We start from the raw sequence: 17312 nt of genomic DNA on the forward strand, positions 1-17312 counted from the left end.
GTTTGCATTAATATTTGAATATGCTTGCCACTTATTTATAGAGAACACCCATTTCCTTATTTTATTGCAAAAATAATCCTTCTGGAAACTGTCAATACTCTATTAAGTCTAATGATCTTACTTTACTTTCCTCAATTTTCTTCTGTTGATCTCTGTAGTGATCAATAGTGTGGCCAAACTAGGCCTCTGCTTCAACAAAAAGATATTAAATAAGTACAACCATGAGCTAGAAAATGATGAGCCACAAATGATGACTAAAAACAGCTTCGAATGAAAACTTATTTTGACTAGAATAATTAAGAAAAGCTGTAGAAGTGCCACACTAGTACAGAACTTGGCTGTTAATAAAGCCTCATTTTATCTTTGACTCAAATATAGATTACACCACGTACTGCTGTAAAAATGCTGTTTCATTACCATCATTTGCCCAGTGTGTTGCTTTATTTTACTTTTTCTCAATTTGTCCATATAAATCCATTTAGTAAAGCATATTGAGTCCTCTAAAATGTGATTTACGGTACTATTTAAGCACTTATCACTTGCTGCTCATTCTTCCAGTAGCATTATTCTTCAGGGCTTCAAAACACTAAGCATCTCAACCAAGAAAACAGTTTCTAATTTATAATTTCTTTGGACAAATACAATATTGTTGCTTACCTATTATGAAAAAAAAAAATCTACTCAAAATTCCAATTACTCATTAGCAAACAAATCCTCAGGCCTTTATCCTGAAAATATTCAGGTACCTGCCTAACTTTAAGTATGAGTAGTCTATATGCCTTTAAAGTAAAAAATTATTTGGCTATTTTCTATATACTTCTGTGGGAGCATTTAACAAATGGACACAGACATATGGAGATTCATTCTCACACTTCACAAACTCTGAAGACTTTGCTAACTTGCTCATTTGACTAAGCTGATGGTTTAAATCAATGGATTAGCTTCACTGGCCTTGAATGCTTTATTAATTTAATGTCAGTGATGCTAACTGCAGTTAGGTGATCCGATTTTGTCATTTCCAAACTGTTAGGCAACCACATTAGAGGTCGGCACTGCCTCACTTGTTTCAGTACCTGGTCTGAGCCTAGGCAGCTTGAGGATCCTGGTGGATGTTAACCAGTCCACCCAAATCCAGCTCACCCAGTTTGCAGATGAGTCGCTCACAAACCACACTGACCTTATCAACAGCCACTTGCTGCACTGTACTAACTGTAGACATGATTTTAAAACTGAGTGCAGAGACAAGCAGATTGCTTCCTTTGAATACAGTTTATTTTAAAATCTTATTTCTCCTAGAACTTAACTTTTGTCATCCGATATTTGTAAAATTGAAAGCTGACAAGAACAGGAAGCTACACAAGAAGAAACCACCACCACATGGAAATGATACTCAAAGAATACAGAGAAGGCAGTGTATGCTCTTTTTTTAAAAACACAAAACCAGGGCTGTATAAAAGCACTTTATTAAATATATTTAGATATGATATTCACTGCAATGAAACCTTTGAGGAATATCTACCTCTACACATTAGGGAGGAAGGAATTGCTATACCTCTCATTCACACGTCTTCAAGAAACCTTGTTCCTCCAGCTTTGATGAAGACAGCTGAGAAGTGCGAGGGGTCTGTAGGGCCATTGCACCCAACATGAACATCATTTAGGATACATTTCACATAACCAGCACTAAAATGACATACAACTACATACCAACTCCTTAATGCTTACCATCTCCAATTACCACTCCTATTTCACCCAGTTTATTTTTGATCCTCACTACATTGCTGCTTTTCCTGGAAAATGCCTCACACCATTCATGAGCAAGACAGGGCACAGAATCTCCTTGCAGTGTGGAAGCTCAGTTAAATTCTCTAAAGAACAAAGCTGTGCATCTTCACACATTTTATACAAACAGAAAGTAGCTAGTGTCTTCAGAGATACTGCCAATTCAGCCATAAACAAGAATGACTGTGCAACTGATGGCAAACTTCAAGAACCCCTTGACCAGTGATAAAACTCCTGATCTGTTGCTCTGGAAACAAGTGACCTTCCTTGCAAGGCTTACAGCTTGATCTGTCCTATTAAATATTACACAAAACTGCTATGAGTCTATGCTGTCACCCCATCCCACGTATTCTTTAGGAACAAAGGGTAAAGTTGTTTCTAGCTCAGATGGTTTTTGCATCAATCTCAAAAGTGTTCTAATACCTGACTCAAAACACATTTTGCCATGTCTTTCACTGCTGAAAAATTGCCTTACAGGAAAGATAAACAAGTTTCACCACCAGTCTCCCCATCATTGCAAAGGGCTGTCAGGCTACAGAATAACTACGGGGAGCCCTCTGATAAAATGCTAGCAGTGATAATGCACATTAATTTTCACCACTGTCTCATGAGTGTCTTCCTGCTGAGAAGGGAATCACAGTTTACATATTGATGAGAACAGCATAAAGATCCTTCCCTATAGTTTCACATAGGCAGTACACAGGAATAGGACTGCAGGGTTCCCCAACTCTTACCTGAAGTTTCTGTACAAAAAGGGACATATTTATAACCCCCTACTGCTACAAAGAAGAAAATAACCTCTTCTCCATGCCCACAGCGAAGACGACAAGTAATGTGTTTAAATTACAATGAGAAAGCTTCAGTTTAAACATGAACAAAAACCCTTCTATTAGTAAGCACTGGAGGGAATTGCCTGTGGAGACAGCAGAGTCTCCAGCATTTCAGATCTCTGAGAGTAGCTTCAACAAACATCTGTCCTAAATCTTGAGCTTGGTGAGCTTTGAACTGTCCAGTATATTAAGCATGGCAAGGCTCCAAATTAGCTCTCCAAGCTGATGAGCTCTCCTACAATTTACATACACTAAGTTATTCAAGCTACGTTAAGAGCTACTTAGCAGCAGGTAAAATATCAAAAAAAACACATTTTATTTTACTCTCGGTCCCCAGGGAACATTAAATACATTACAATAATGCTGGGGGCTTGATTAAAACTAAGCACAGAGAAGAGATCCAATGTCTTATTTCCAAAATCCTGCCTATGCCTACAGTGCACAGACTGGCAGGGATATTTTGATCTCACTTAACAAAACACCAGTGCGACCTGTAACAGCACTGTGGTTATGCTCTGACCATTGCATTCAAAAAGTATCGGCTAACCGCATGTGGTAAGCAAAACACACAGCCAATAAGTTAAGTAATCTTCATTTTAATGTAACATTTAGAGATCAACTAAAAACAGACTTTGTATCTGCATAGAAGGGAAACATGCATCAAACAACAATTTAATTATTTAGTATACATACAGACACTTACTTTTCCTCTGTTGTTTACTGTAATAATAAAAGAGCACATCTATATTTTTCCCTCTACCAGAGGGAGACACCCATGAGCATCAGAAGTGGCATTCCTAAGAGGACATGATCAATGCTTCTGTCCATCTACAACAGCAGTTTTAGCTACGCACTTGTGCTCGTCATCTCTGCTTACACATCCAGGAACCTCCATAGCTTTCTTGATGTGCTGCTTTACTAGCAATTTACAACCTCCTCCATCCCCACCTGTGCCTGCATTTTTCCCACAAGTGGTACCAGCTTTTCTCCTGGAAGGCCATAGAAAAGCACAGCCAGAGAAGGACAGATTCCTTCAGGCAGCATCATGGTTTACACTAGCCTGGACAACACAGCTTTCAGAGGACAACAGGACAACACTGACTTCGGTCCAGTGACACTGCCCAGGAATTTCACAAGCTTTTCTTGGGAAAAAGAACACACCTTGTAATAGCATTTAAATATTAAACCCAAAAATATTCAACTCGTTTCAGTTACGCTTCAAAACATTTAGCATACATTTCTTACCTGGCCTCTGGGGGAGAAGGGGAAAAAACCTCTCCTTTTCTCCTCCTTCCAGGCTGCCAACTGACTGCTGCTAAGTTACCACCACAGCACACAGAAACTGCATTCCAAAACAGAACTAAACCTCCAAGCCCTTCCAACACTATTCTCCTCACCAGGATGCTTTTAGCCAATTCTTGTGGCCCAGGGGTCATTACAACCTGGAAAATGAAAAAGCTGTCTTGAGCAGAAAACAAAATACCAAGAAAATAGGAAAGGAAAACAAAGTTATAGATATGAGAAGGATATCTGTCTAAGACAGTGTTCAAATGCACTTAGTGAAGACTTACTAATAAAGTGCTGGCATGCAGGTCCATTGGTATACCTGACGAGGTATTAAAAAAAAAAAGTCCTTTAATTTACTTTTCTAGTGAGATTTGCAACACAATTCAAAAGATCCTAGTGTTTTAAACTGTAATGTCCCTTTTTGTGGCAGATAAAAGTTACTGTTGTTCTATCCTGAGATGACAACTGGAAGACCTAGAAATCTTCATACTTAATACAAATCCCTTTTTCAAAATGTCTTCCCAGCTTCTATGATTCATGAAGAAAATACATTTATGTGTACATATACAGCTAGATTTTTATTTAATTGCCTAAAATTTAAGCTTCTACAATAATCTCACTGTCAAATGCTAATAAGAAAACACTGCAAGGAAGAGCAAAAAGGTTTGTAATAAGCATCAGCAACTACTTATCTTTTAAAGTAATCTATTCCCAGGTGAAATCATGCGGAATTGCAACTGCATTGGGCAGTGAAGAGACAGCAAAGATCGAGTCAAGCATGACCTTGTGCACCACAACTAACAACAGTCAAAAGGACAAACCATGCATGGCCTATTGCTGTATCTTTAGCCCTTTGCTCCTTTATTAATTAAAAAAGTGTTATTTATCAGCACTAACCCTCTATAACTGAACTTCCAAAAGGTACCATTCTGGTCCTCTTATTGAGATTATATTTGGCCATCAGTTGAAATGGAGAAAGAATTCCACTCAATCGCTGCAGATACTAACAGTTCAAATAAATATTTCAGTTTACCACAGCATTGTGCCCTCTTAAGAAATCTGCTATAATTCTTGGCACACAAAGCATGTTTTTCATAGAACTATTTCATCATAGCTGCCCAACAATATTTGAAATGGCCTTCTTAAAATGGGCTTCTTCCCAGCTACGTTCTAGATGCAGCTCTCATTTTGCATTTAAGCAGGGTTTCAGGTGAATTAAAATGGACAGATATGGCAGCCCTAAAGTAATATATGAAAGTCTTATTGTATTAGTCATTTTTCCTGTCATTTTGTATTAGTGTCATATTAGTCTAATGCAATACTAACATGATACTGAAATGTTAGCATATTACATATTACTCAGTGTGTCAAGCTCAAGTCTGATCATATTACTTTGCTGTATCTATTCCAGAGATGAAACTCTTCCCTCCTCACCACCCCCTTAAAACTGGGCAGGACTTGAACAGAAAGCACAAGGCTGAGGCATGCACTACTACGGATTGCATAATAGGTATTAACACCTCTTATACCTAAAGGAAACCTCAGCTGCAAAGAACAGACAATATTGATTCAGTCTGCACATTCATTAAGAGAAAAAAAGGTATTCCTCTTCACTTGGTATGGAGACTCAAAATCACCTTAAACTGAAGAATCATAGTGGCAGTATCCCCGTGTGTTACTGCAGCAGCAGAAATCCATTAGAAAATACAAGCATTGGATATTCCCTTTGAGCCTTCTTTACATTTACGCAGCATGACATTAGATAACACACATTTGTATTTTTTTTTTTCCCCCGAGTGTACATGTTTCTAATGGCCTCCTACCAAGCAGGAAGCAAATCACAGCTGAGTGCTAGAAGGTGTGACCAGGTTTTCTTGGCCAGGTTCTGGAAAACCTTGCAAAACTGCAAACGCACACTGGTTTCTGACCTCAAGAGCAAACATATTTAAGTAATATAACATTCAAACAAAGTCAGAGGAGGAAAAACCCATGTGACAATTCTCTTTGTTTATAACTATTAACACGTCTCTTCTCGAAAATGGTACATGAATGTTTCAAAGTTCTACTTTTAAGCAGGACTGTAAGCATTTTTCAAAGTGATAACCACAACCTTTGCCAAGTGCAACATTCCCTCTTCATGTGAGGAAGTGCAATTGAGTTTGCTTCTGAAGCCCAGATTCTTAATGAAGTATTTGAATATTTCAGTGCATATAGATAGACTAACATTTTCAATGTATTTGTAGGAAACAAACCTAAAGAACCCTGGAAGATAGGCCCATCCTGAAGCTGCTTCTTAAAGAGCTTGGCAAATTAGGATTGATAGACAGTTACAGAGAACCAAAAAACCTCAAGATTTTCAAGTCTTCCTATCTAAACACAGAATGAGAAGCAGTTTGACCTGAATAAAATCCAGTTACTCAGGGAGGCACATGAACTGCTTTGATCTATACGAAAACTGTAATTAGAGAAGTCATTCAGGGAAAAAAAAATCTTGCGATCTTTGTCTATTTAACAGTGCTCTGTATTTTCACAATATTTTGTGTTATACTGCCCAGGAAAGCTGCAAAACGTGACTGCGTCATTAAGTTTTTAGGCCACGTATTTCTTTACATGTTCTCAGTAATTCCTATCATGATCACTACAAGTGGTGCAGAGCATGGTAATCTAGAGGACCATTGAGAAATGGCCCCTACACAATGTCTGCAAATACATACTTAGGCATGCACTTACATTTGGACATGAAAAGTGCAAGAAAAAACAATCTTTCTGTGGCAAGTGATGGCAAAAACCTACAGCAATCAACTGGAAATCACACGAGTGTAATAGCCATAAAAGAGATATACTTGCTGAACTCCAGTTTAGTATTGACATTGCAGTACTTCTCTATTTTGAAGATTAAATATAGATCTCACACACCTTTGTCCAAGTATAGAATCATATAAAGGCAGTTCTCTTTGCAGCTTATACTGCAGAGGCATAGGCAAGGGAGAGCTCACTGCATTATAGGGTGCAGTCATCTGCCTCTGCACACAAAAAGCAGCTTTTTGCACACTTGCCAAAGTTAATTTCTTATTTAGGCATATGTTTTTTCAGCTTTTCCAGATAGGTTTGGTTATAACACAGATATTGTTCAAAAGTACCAAGTACAAGAAAACATGACAAACAGTACTTCAGTGTTCTTTAAGAAAAACCTAAAACTACAGCAAAGACTGAAAAAAGGCTAAGTTTGGGTCTTCACTTACGGGTTTAAGTCTAGACCGCAAATATCAGTTCTTAAATCAAGCAATAAGGAAAGCTAGAGTACCAGATAAATGTCATTTCAACTTGCTGGAAGAACTGTAAAAGCATATGATCTGATGAGCAGAGTTGGGCTGAATTTAGATAAATATTCAAAGCATTTTAGAGCTGCTGGCAAAACAGAACACACACTTGGTCAAACTGCCATCTGCTGGATACTCCTGGTATCCAAGTGCTTGGGTTCAAATTTAAGAGCACATGTTCACCAGCATGGTTGCAGGGAAAGGAACATGCAGCCTAACACATTGCCAGAAATGACAAGATCTCAGAACTGCAGTGTTGAGTAAGGATGCTGACCGCCTGGTCAGGAAAAAAGTGCACAGTGATGAGAGAAATAAAAACCTAATGAAGTACTAACAGCTACCTACATAAAAACAGTCATATATTGCTAAGGGCTGAATTACCAAGAAATCTTTTTTCAGCATATTAAAGAAATATTCCTTCTTGGAACATTTAGTTGTATCCATTAAGAAGTGAGGCTGCTCTAAGAGTGGACTAGACACATTTAGTAACTGCAGCACAAGAAAACACTAATCTAAGCACTCCTAGAAGGTTGTCATGACAGGAATTAATGGAGGTGTGCTAACTTCCGAAAGCAAGATTCCAACCTAGTTAAACAGGCCCTGAAATCAGTAGTGAAGGAACAAAAATATCAAGCCTCCAAAGCACTAGCAGAGTAAGCACATCACAAAGAGGAAACACCTGGTATTCCCCTCCCAGCACCTCTAAGGAGAAGACAAAGTACCATGATGAAAAATAAACAATGAGCCAGTAGTTGGGAACGGGACTGATCTGAGGCTGTTCCAGAGGTGTTGAGAGATTTCCTGTCACTTCTCCAAAGCATCTTATTCTGAGGCACTCAGGCTTAGCTATTTGGCCATCTCTGTTTTTGCACAGCTGTTTTTTCTCTCCAATACTTCATCACATTTCAGATGTTCTCATTTGCCTTCCTGATCAGCTTTTTCTAGCACATTCAGACAAAACTCCAGGTGCAATAGCCTTTACTAAGAGAAAAGTCTGCTTCTAGGTCATTGGAAGATGATAGTACATTTCTACATATAAAGTAATTCCATGTGGCATACATTTTTTCATACTTGCACACAAAATTACAAAAGCGGTAACTGGAAGAGCCTGCTGCAAGCCAAGTTTCCATTCACAACAGCAGTGGATCAGGTCAGCTGAGGCTTCATCTGTCTGACAAAAATTGGAGGTTAGGAAAAGTGCATACGCATCTAAGTGTGCAAAAAAAACCACCGAAAAATAAAACTAGCTGTGATTATGTTTGGATCTTTCCAACAGAGGGTACCTGGAAATGACATTACACATGAAAGGAAAGAATGCCAGAAAAACACATGCCTGGAAAATTGAAAAGCAGCTTCTATGGATCACTCAGTGGCAGAGAAAAAGGACAACAAGCAGAGTCATGCTAACAAGCATCTCCAAGATGGCCTTCAACAACAATTTGAATTGCTTTTGACCAAGGTTGAGGATTCCAAGCTGATCATCTACTAAAATCAAGATCAGATGGGAAAGTTTGGCTAATTGTGCTCTTTGCTGGTTTTGGAGTCCCAGATCAAATCAAATGAAAAGTTTGTCATGAGACTACTTTTTCCCATGGAAAAAAAAAAAAAAAAAAAAAAAAAAAAGAAAGAAAATGAAGCTGTAGAGGAGAAAAGAACACAAATGATTTGAGTGGAGCATACTTATGTCCCTTCAGTATACAGGTAGAGTTTAGGGGCAGTAGAAGTACCCTCAAGGAAACCTGGGCTCACATAAGTGGTCCATACTTCCAATTCAAGAGCAGCACTGCCATTCCTTAACCAGAGAAGGTATGAAGTTATGTTATTTTGTCCTTTGGACAATACTAGATAAATGTCCGAATAAAGCTAGAATCTGACTTCCATTAGAAAATTGTATTTAGCTTTCTTGTGCAGGAAGAAAAAGCACTGTATATACACACACACACTATACTAGCTTAGCATGCTTTCATACCTATATGTCTTTGGACAAGAAGCTGTAGTGATACAAGTATACTACATTATAAAAAGCTATTACCACAAGCTGAATTAGGAATGACTTAATTACTGCAATATATAAAAAAATCAAATATAAATTGAACCTAAGTAGTTTGGCAGAATGCTAAACCTTGACTTTAATTCCATATATATCTTCTCCCATACATAATATCAAATATTTTAAATCATAGTTGTATTAAACTGGATAAGATGACATTTTAAGGTCACTTACACACGATCAAACATGATGCTGACATTTACAGTGTATTTCCATTTCTAGACTCATGCTTTTTTACCAAGTTAAAAATCAGCCACCTTTTTGTAAAAGAATTTTCTATTCCCATTGTCACCACAATAATATAAACTTCCAAGATCAAACATCGATTGCTTTATGAAGTGATTGCTCTTTGCATAATATCCTCCAAGCCTCAGAGGTTGGAGACCCAGCTTTCTCAGTCCATTTGTTCCAAACTGGTAGCAACAAGGTATCTGATTCTTGCTACCTATGACTTTGAATTTGTACAAAAACAGTTGCAGTCAGAGTTGATGTAGCTAAGAAACAATATTTTCTAATTCAATAGTAATCCGAAATTAGTCTATACTGTCTACTTTTTTTTTTCCAGGAGAAATCCATTTCTCCTTACTAGAAGGAATTGACAGGTAAGATTATGGTTTGACAGTTTTTTTTTTTTAAACATTAAACGAGAAAGTAACTTAAGAAAAAGCCTATTCATCCATGTACAGTAAGCAGATTAAATAGGTGAAAGGCACAAAAAGTTGTTCAAGTGTTCAGGAGAACAGAATATCCCACATGAAGCATTCTTAAAACATGAATGTTACTTGCATTTTGTTTAATTCAATGACTTCTGTCATATGAAATGATGCTATTTATTTTGTATAAAATCCTGTGCTATAAACTAAAAGGTTTGAAATCAGAGTATACTGACTAAAGCACAAGCAAGCAATAGCAAAGGAGACATTTAGCCTTATACTATTGTCAAGGTCTCTAAATGTTTCAGAGTTAAAAGAATGAAGCCAGTCAGTTGAAACCCATGCCCTGTTCCGTGTCCATTTCTGTGCTGGGGCTAATCTAAAACTCTAGATGCAAACCTCCTCAGTCATTGGCAGAGCCCCATTTCTAACTGGATAGGGAGCTTTCACACTTTCAGATGAGCCTTTTTCTTAAGAGCCAGAGAATGCTGCACGTAAGGGAGCCTTCAGAAATCCTTCAGTACTTTGCTCAGGCATTTGAAGATATGGGCTATTGTGCATTTCAGATTAAATGTCAGTTTGGGGAGTGAGAAACCATGGCGGGTGGAAAAAAAAAAATCCATCTTACTGACTATTGCAGGTTTTGTGAGTATTTCAGAATGGGGCTCTTTAATTGATAAGAAATGCTTGTGACCTCAGGCAGTACACAAAATGTTCTGTGTGTTGTATGTATCCAGATTGACTTTTACACACCACCCTTGCTGACAGTGCGATAAAATTGGAAAAAAATCTCTCTAAATGGAATCCAAGCTTTTATTTGGACACCTATTATTTAGGATTTAAATCAATAATACTTTCTAATTGACAATAATGTCTTTGGATAGTATTTTCAAACCATCACAATCCCAAAGCATTTCATAGCCATCTATACAGCACAGAAGTACCATTTTATTCTCAATGAAAATACAGCAGCTAACCATAACTGACTTGATTCTGAGCAAACAGCACTCAAGTAGTTTAATTGCCTCGAACAAACTACAAGATAGGAGGAGAAAAGTCTCACCTAGTTTTCAGTCTCCTCATATTCCACCCTGCTGCTCCATCAAGAAAAGTATGAATTCACTCAAGACCACTGAAACTCCAGTATATTGACAAAAGAAGGAATATTTTTTTAGTATTAGATAAAGGTTCTTCTCTTAATTAAAACTCATTCATTTCAGTCTGGAAAAAAGTCTCTCCTCTGGAGAAAGAAATCAGTAAAAATTCAGAGAACCAACTTAGTCAAATTTGAATAAAATTAAGTTAGAAAAAATATGAAAAACTGAAGAAAAATACAAGACATTAATAACCCATGAGACTCGGAAAACCCAAGAGCATTAATTTCACATGGATACATGTGTGACTGGACACAAAACTGCCATGAGCATGGACTCTGCAAAACAGAAAGCAAGAGAGAACAGCAGTTAGAGGTGTTTTTTCAATAAGCTACCTTGGGAATACCCATTAAAATTTCTTAATGGAATAATCTGAGTACATGTTTGTTGCTCTGAAGCATGCTTAAAGACCTACTCTTCTAGTCAATAATCTTTGAGATTATTCAAGAAAGAATTTGGGAGGAGAGGGGGGTTGTTTGGTTTTTTACAGGAACCAGCAAGAACAATCGATTTCATATATAATAGCATACACTTTAGTGAACACTTTCATTAAGTAAATTTCATCCGTTTTGATCTGGAGTTTTACCAAAAGAGTGCCAACCACTTTTGGACCCACAGGATTGCCTTGTTTGGTTCCAGCACTCCTAGAATGAAAACTATCCCAAATGAGAGAAACCTCAATGTTCTCAATCTGAATATATCTGAATAAATTTCTCATGGAAATGTATGTCTCTATCTTGTCCTCATGGAAGCTAAACATCAATGCATACAAGCTGTATGTGAGAATTTATGCTCATCTGAACCAATGTTTGCATACATTCAAACACAAAAGGTGATAGAAATCAGGTTCATTTCAAAGGCATGGTTACCTAAGGCAAAAAATAAAGAGACATTTCACTTCAATCAATATTTAATTTGTTACTTCCATTCTTCTGAGTTCTTTTCACAACCGGAGTGGATGCATTTTATAGCTCATGCACTGTGAAACTTCTTGCAATTCTTATCCTGGCATTAAATCAATTTTAGCAGTGCTCCAGCCTGCACAAAGGGCTCATGTTTCCCATTCTTTTCATGTTGTTAGGCAGTGCTAGTTACTCAAGTCTGTTGTTTACCAAGGAAGCTGCTACCTAAAACAGCAAGCTGGGGTACAAGTTGTACCTCCCTCAGTAACCCTGAGATAACAGTCATTTTGGAGCTGCATTTTGAGTGAGCTCAGCCATTTAATCCCACAAAAAAAACAACATATACTATATATCAAAGTGTTGGAGGTGATAGCTGATCCTCCAGACACTTCTAAAGACAATTTTTGTCAAGTAGAAGCTAAAAGTTTTATCCATTCATATACCCAGCCCCTGTTGAAGTAGTTAAGCAACATGTAACATTGTTCAGTGCTGAGGAAAACTAAAGTTCAATCTCATCACATGCTAGGTATGACTTGAACAAGTCACAGCTGATTTCAAAACCCAGAGTACTTGTTTTTATCTATTTCAACTTTATGATTATGGTTACTTATATTTTATATATTTTCAACAGCGGAGATACCACTTTCACTGCTGCTCTACTTCACTTGAATAGAAATATCAATATTTAACAAGGCATCTATTTTTAATTCACATTTAGCTTGATATCAAAAACATGACTGCATTTCCAGTAAATATTGCTATACTATTATGCAACTTGGGTAAAAAAAACACAGAAATATTCTTCAAAGTTAGAGTGTATGTAAAGGAAGGGGAGCAGAAAATGAAGGGTCAAAAGAACAAAAAGGAAAGGGGGAGCAGAGAGAAAGGCCTGATGCAGCAGTGATATCCTGACTTCCGCTTCAAGTTCAATATACTCCAAACTGTAGAAATGCAATATTCATATACCTTCTGATATAGCTCCTTAACACGACTCAGGAATAACAGTTTCAGAAGTTGCAAGAATTGTTGGCGTTAATAGGAGAAAAAGTTCATGAAGACAAGAGCAGAGACTTCTAAAAAAAATTCCATGTGGCTTGAGCTGGTTTTAGCTATATCTGATCAAAATAAAGAAAAATAACATGAATGACAAAATTACAGAAGAAATGAGTAGAGGCAAATCAGACAAATTTGAAGTTGCTGTGTTGCACCTATAGTTATACACCTACCAAAATCTACGCAAGAGAACAGCTCAAGGCAGGCCAGAAGTCTGACCTCTATTATTGAAGCACTTTTAAGGACTTTTATCCATACATTTTGACTCATTCAATTTTCAGTTAGGTGACTGTTTTTAATTCATTACAACACAGTCACCTCACCACTGAACAGGCTTCTTCCTAATACAGTGATAATTGTCATCTAAACTTACTCAAAAGCACAGCTTGCTCTCTCTTTATAATAATATTATATGGCAAAATGCCAGGTGGAAATCAAAGTGATCCCTCACTTCAACAATAAACATGTTTAAAGGGTATAGAGACAGCAAAATTAATTTTGGAGTGATCAATTTCTGAATTTAAATGAATATAATTATGAAGTCCATTAAATAATTCAGTGATTACATTAGGCTTATTTCTGGGTTTGATGTCACATTTTTCTTCCCAATTAACTCAGCTGTTAAGATTAATTTCATATTACTAGCAAGAGTAAAGATCAGCGCCAAGATTCCCAGCTTAGGTTTACATAATGGCATATAGCATCCAAATTGAGCCTTTCCTCAGCATCAGTACAGATTTGCTGTGCCCATATATCAATAACTACTCTAAGTCCTAGAAAAGAGCATTATTTTCTACCTTGCAGAAGTAGAGTAAGGTCATATGATTATCTAAATGGCACTATATTAACATGTGTCCTGGATTCAAGCCAATTAGTTATTTTGTTTCAGACATGAAAAACAATAAATGGATGCCTCAAGTAGATCAGACATCTGCAAGGAGTTTATTAGTATAAATTTGTCCCATAACTTGACAAAACTAAGTTATTCCTAGTCCCAACTATCTTATCACTTCACTTCATGCTAAAATAAGATTTACTAAGCAAAACCAAGTAAACCTGTTCAAGAAAAATGAACCCTTGCTTCTATGAAAAAGCATCTGCCTGTTGCCATTGAGTATAATGAAAGTATTATGAACGTTTAACACAAAAGCTCAATTTCTGCAGCTAAGTTATAAATTCTATGAGCGGGGAAGAAAAAATATTTTTCAGAAGCTATCAAAATGAAATAAGACAGAAGCAGTATCATCTTGCCATCTAAATTCTACTTACAATCTTGAGGAGATGCAATCTGAAGTGTGATGTGAAGTAAATATGCAAAGTAAAATCTATAAACCAGTCCAGTTCTCCAAAGCAAATCATCCACTTGAACAGAACACAAATTAAAAGACCCTTGCCTTACACATGTTTCAGAGATGGGAGCTGCAGACAGAGCACCTGTTAGGCACATACTCAAGCTATACACCTCATGTTTCATGGATTACAGTTATCTTACTTTTCTATGAAGTAGCAGCCTTCCCTTCACAGCAGTAACTACTAGAAAAAGCAAAATTTCTTCTTCCAATCTCAATTCAGACCAAAACAAACTGAAAGATGTGACACTGAGGTGAAGAGCAGCTAATAAACTCTGCTAAACCCTCAGACATCATGACAAAGCTCTGCACATCTACAACTTTCATTCAAATTAAGAAAGGCCAGTGGTGAAGGTTTACTTCCAGTCAGATGTGGGATAGTAAAATCATCTAGCAATGACCTATTATCCACTGGAAAAAGAAGTGAAATTAAGTTAAAAGTCAATAAGAAGCATCCTCAAATGTTAACTTATCTCACATTTTATACCTCATGGTAAGACAGGTAGCTGCAGTATACACAGTTCCTTTAATTCTAGCTCCTGTTTCCACAGAAATTAGGTGGTCTCAATCCATTACGATTTGTGTTAAAACACCAGCTGCTCAACTGCTTAGAGGGGTAAAAGCATTACATTAACTACAGAAACCAGTAAACAAGTACTGCTACTTCAGAATGGGGTTTTGAATCTTTGGAATGGAAACATATTTCCCAACTCTGATTTATGAGCCATCAGAAAGATGTTACAGAACATGGAAGGCAAAAGAAAAGGGATGTTACACTGAAATGCATCAAAAGCTCCCCCAACCCACAGACACAACCCTTTCATCCATCAAGTTGACACCAATAGAATTCTCCTACTAGGGTCTGAAACACTCAAACAACCCTAAATGGATGATATCTACTGCAAAACACCAATTTTACAAGTGAAATTCAGCACCTGAAGATTCTAGTAAAGTAGCATCTACCCTTGCACTTGACCTGAACAGCAGAACCATAAGCCCACTAGCATGAGGGGTTTTATTAGCATTATAGCATTTGCACCTGCTGTGTAGTTGAACAAACATAACTTAAAAGGACAGCCTAGTTCAATAGTGTTATAGCCCATCTTCAAGAGCCTTGATTCTGTTGCCTTATGAGCACTGTCATTAGAGATAATTTCCCTGAGAATGATTCATCTTAGAGAGAAGACGACATACAGTGGAGAGCATGACTTAAATTTTCTTTATGGCCAAGAGACTCAATTCCACCTTCCTGTGTTTGCAGCTCAGTATGGGTCACAAGAGAATTATTTGCAAAGTTTACATAAAAAGGTATTTTTTAAAAAACATACAAAGAAAAATTTAAACATGAAATTTTTTAAAGAAAAAATAATTTTTTAGTACAAAGAGTCAAACTACAGGAAATAAAAATCAAGATTCCCTTGCTTTGTCCTAGAACTATGATTTCAGAGTTTCAAAAATATACAACATGTGCCTGATCAAAGTATCATTTTCTAGTTACCTACTGTGCCCCAAAACATTCAAACATTTATTCTGCTCGCCCTCTTTCTAAATTAAATTCCTCAACAAGACCATCTCCTCCATAATGCACAAGGACAATGCTACAGTGGCTATCCTCACAAGAACTAAGAGAAAACAGAGAGAGGTGTTTAACAGATCACAAGTTAGAGAGCAAAGAACAGAGGAAAAAAGCTTAGATAGTTCAGCTATCATCTGTCCCAAAAGCTGATGTAACTGCCAAACTCCTGCTCATATAGATCAGAACTCTTCAAGCACTCACATTCTATCTGCTTTTTAATTATAATTATACTCATGCTTGGGAACATTCTGTACTCTTAAATATTTTGCTTCTTTTAGAGATTTATTTTCTAACCAGTCTAGTTAATGAATAAATGACCCCTTTTCTCTTTCACACCAGCTGTATTCCTTTTTGTATTTTCAGAAATGGCCTGAAAAGCTCTGAAGATACCAGACAAGAATGTGGGGAGGGTGCAAAAAAGGCTGCATGGAACAAGACAGGCAGGAGTAAGTTGTTTCACAGCATATACTAGGAAAAAGTACTAATAAAGCTGTGTTTACAGTTATAAACTACATATGACTCATGAAATGAGAGTGTTTTCTAACAATTTGGGTTAAAAGAAGGTACCAGACATCTGTCTAGTTTATAGCTTATTATAGAAGGGCTGTAACGGTACCAACCGTTCAACAGTCCAGTGACCTGTCACTTTCTGTGTCTGTGTATCATCTTTGGGGTGTGCAAATTCTTAAATTACTCAGCAGTCAAAAACAGGTAGGTCACAGGTAAGCCCATTACAGCCACAAGCCTAGTATTTAGAAATAATGCCATACTGCCACAGGGATACTTCTAAAATGGAGAAGAGAAATGGGAAATACCAGAAACACTGCGGTAGTATGCTCATCTTCAATGCTTCTTTGCAGCGATAAGATATCTGAAAAGCTAAGGGGAAAAAAAATGGTGGAAAACATTTAATGGTGGAAAAGGGATAGAAACAGACATGTGCCAGAATGTCACCAAGTCCCCTCTATTGAGACTTTCCCTTGAGTGCATCTGGTTTCCTTCACATACTTTCTTCTACAGGCAATTGTGAAATGCCTGTGAAATAGGAACATTACTATGTACAAGCTGCAAGTATATGCCTAATAATTCACTGACATGTACGCTGCATACCTGAAGTTAAAGTTAGATTTAAAAGATTATAAGAATGCTAATGGCAAACAAAGAAGCCTCACTAAAAAGTTCAAAGGCATAATTAGCATGCATGTAGTAGCAATAATTTTACTTGGTCTCTCTTTACAAGGGTTTCATCAGATTCCATACATAAAAGGATGATAATATATTTAAAGGAATTCACAAAGGATTTCTGAAAGATTGAAAGAATAGCATAGAATGAATATGAACTACATATTCAATATA

This window comes from Tinamus guttatus, unplaced genomic scaffold (assembly GCF_059628265.1).
Source record: "Tinamus guttatus ecotype Peru unplaced genomic scaffold, ASM5962826v1 Tinamus_guttatus_pri_ptg000389l, whole genome shotgun sequence".
Lineage (NCBI taxonomy): Eukaryota > Metazoa > Chordata > Aves > Tinamiformes > Tinamidae > Tinamus > Tinamus guttatus.